The sequence below is a fragment of the Anopheles merus genome, unplaced genomic scaffold (assembly GCF_017562075.2).
Source record: "Anopheles merus strain MAF unplaced genomic scaffold, AmerM5.1 LNR4000511, whole genome shotgun sequence".
NCBI classification, from domain to species: Eukaryota; Metazoa; Arthropoda; class Insecta; order Diptera; family Culicidae; genus Anopheles; species Anopheles merus.
Window position 1 is genome coordinate 20,001 of NW_024428091.1, and position 2,500 is coordinate 22,500.

Below are 2,500 nucleotides of genomic sequence, written 5' to 3' on the forward strand. Positions count from 1 at the left end.
TCCATGCCGGCGCCGAGTACAAGTTACCGCGTTCAAAGTTTGGTAAGCAGCGCACTCGACCTCCAACACAACACGTCCCGTGTCTTGATATGCTCTCTACAAAAGCGTGCGCTAATGCAGGTACAAATTAATGTACGTCCCAGATAGTGACGATCTCTGGGAGGAAGAACCTTAAGGAACTCCCCGCACATATCAAGACTTATAGGTGAGAACGGCCAATCACCTATTTCTCTTAGTAAAACTCACAACTCATTCCTTGGGTTTGGAAGTGTCCATGTCGGTGCCGAGTACAAGTTACCGCGTTCAAAGTTTGGTAAGCAGCGCACTCGACCTCCAACATAACACTTCACGTCTTGATATGCTCTCTACAAAAGCGTGCGCTAATGCAGGTACAAATTAATGTACGTCCCAGATAGTGACGATCTCTGGGAGGAAGAACCTTAAGGAACTCCCCGCACATATCAAGAATTATAGGTAACGCTGCCAATTACCTGTTTCTCTTAGTAAAACTCACAACTCATTCCTTGGGTTTGGAAGTGTCCATGTCGGTGCCGAGTACAAGTTACCGCGTTCAAAGTTTGGTAAGCAGCGCACTCAACCTCCAACATAACCCTTCACGTCTTGATATGCTCTCTACAAAAGCGTGTGCCTATGTAGGTACAAATTAATGTACGTCCCAGATAGTGACGATCTCTGGGAGGAAGAACCTTAAGGAACTCCCCGCACATATCAAGAATTATAGGTAACGCTGCCAATTACCTGTTGCTCTTAGTAAAACTCACAACTCATTCCTTGGGTTTGGAAGTGTCCATGTCGGTGCTGAGTACAAGTTACCGCGTTCAAAGTTTGGTAAGCAGCGCACTCAACCTCCAACATAACCCTTCACGTCTTGATATGCTCTCTACAAAAGCGTGCGCCAATGTAGGTACAAATTAATGTACGTCCCAGATAGTGACGATCTCTGGGAGGAAGAACCTTAAGGAACTTCCCGCACACATCAAGACTTATAGGTGAGAACGGCCAATCACCTATTTCTCTTAGTAAAACTCACAACTCATTCCTTGGGTTTGGAAGTGTCCATGTCGGTGCCGAGTACAAGTTACCGCGTTCAAAGTTTGGTAAGCAGCGCACTCGACCTCCAACATAACACTTCACGTCTTGATATGCTCTCTACAAAAGCGTGTGCCTATGTAGGTACAAATGAATGTACGTCCCAGATAGTGACGATCTCTGGGAGGAAGAACCTTAAGGAACTCCCCGCACATATCAAGAATTATAGGTAACGCTGCCAATTACCTGTTTCTCTTAGTAAAACTCACAACTCATTCCTTGGGTTTGGAAGTGTCCATGTCGGTGCCGAGTACAAGTTACCGCGTTCAAAGTTTGGTAAGCAGCGCACTCAACCTCCAACATAACCCTTCACGTCTTGATATGCTCTCTACAAAAGCGTGCGCCAATGTAGGTACAAATTAATGTACGTCCCAGATAGTGACGATCTCTGGGAGGAAGAACCTTAAGGAACTTCCCGCACACATCAAGACTTATAGGTGAGAACGGCCAATCACCTATTTCTCTTAGTAAAACTCACAACTCATTCCTTGGGTTTGGAAGTGTCCATGTCGGTGCCGAGTACAAGTTACCGCGTTCAAAGTTTGGTAAGCAGCGCACTCGACCTCCAACATAACACTTCACGTCTTGATATGCTCTCTACAAAAGCGTGTGCCTATGTAGGTACAAATGAATGTACGTCCCAGATAGTGACGATCTCTGGGAGGAAGAACCTTAAGGAACTCCCCGCACATATCAAGAATTATAGGTAACGCTGCCAATTACCTGTTTCTCTTAGTAAAACTCACAACTCATTCCTTGGGTTTGGAAGTGTCCATGTCGGTGCCGAGTACAAGTTACCGCGTTCAAAGTTTGGTAAGCAGCGCACTCAACCTCCAACATAACCCTTCACGTCTTGATATGCTCTCTACAAAAGCGTGCGCTAATGCAGGTACAAATTAATGTACGTCCCAGATAGTGACGATCTCTGGGAGGAAGAACCTTAAGGAACTCCCCGCACATATCAAGACTTATAGGTGAGAACGGCCAATCACCTATTTCTCTTAGTAAAACTCACAACTCATTCCTTGGGTTTGGAAGTGTCCATGTCGGTGCCGAGTACAAGTTACCGCGTTCAAAGTTTGGTAAGCAGCGCACTCAACCTCCAACATAACCCTTCACGTCTTGATATGCTCTCTACAAAAGCGTGTGGCTATGTAGGTACAAATTAATGTACGTCCCAGATAGTGACGATCTCTGGGAGGAAGAACCTTAAGGAACTCCCCGCACATATCAAGAATTATAGGTAACGCTGCCAATTACCTGTTTCTCTTAGTAAAACTCACAACTCATTCCTTGGGTTTGGAAGTGTCCATGTCGGTGCCGAGTACAAGTTACCGCGTTCAAAGTTTGGTAAGCAGCGCACTCGACCTCCAACATAACACTTCACGTC